Below are 566 nucleotides of genomic sequence, written 5' to 3'. Positions count from 1 at the left end.
CAGCTGCCCCCCCGGCCCCCCGCTCCCCCACACACCCGTGTCTCCCTCAGGGACATCCCTGAGAGACCTCCTGATGACACAGGGATGGCCACAGAGTCACAGAAGGGTCAGAAGGGGCCTCTGGAGATCCATCCACTCCAACCCCCTGCTAGGGCAGGATCACCTACAGCAGATCCCACAGGAACACGTCCAGGTGGGACTGAAATGTCTCCAGAAGAGACTCCACAGCCTCTCTGGGTGGTTTGTACCAGGGCTCTGTTACTCTACAGCCACCAAACCCCTCCTGGGTCACAAAACCACCCTCCAAGTTCCCTGTTGAGCATCTGCAACCCTCCCACCGATCATGAACAGCCTGGGAAGCACCTCCCATCAGAGCATCCCTGATGTCTCCAGAGCAGGAGACTCCACCACCTCCCCGGGCAGCCTGTCCCAGTGCTCCATCACTCTACTGCCACCAAACCACCTCCGCAGCTCGCAAAACCACCCTCCAGGTTCTTCACTGCACATCCACAGCTCTCCCACCGATCAGAAAGACCACAGGCAGCCTGGGAAGCACCTCCCCTCGG

Source organism: Chaetura pelagica, unplaced genomic scaffold, assembly GCF_000747805.2.
Source record: "Chaetura pelagica isolate M959 unplaced genomic scaffold, ChaPel_1.0 scaffold612, whole genome shotgun sequence".
Lineage (NCBI taxonomy): Eukaryota > Metazoa > Chordata > Aves > Apodiformes > Apodidae > Chaetura > Chaetura pelagica.
The sequence above is the reverse complement of the archived record's forward strand: the minus strand, read 5'-3'. Positions refer to the sequence as shown.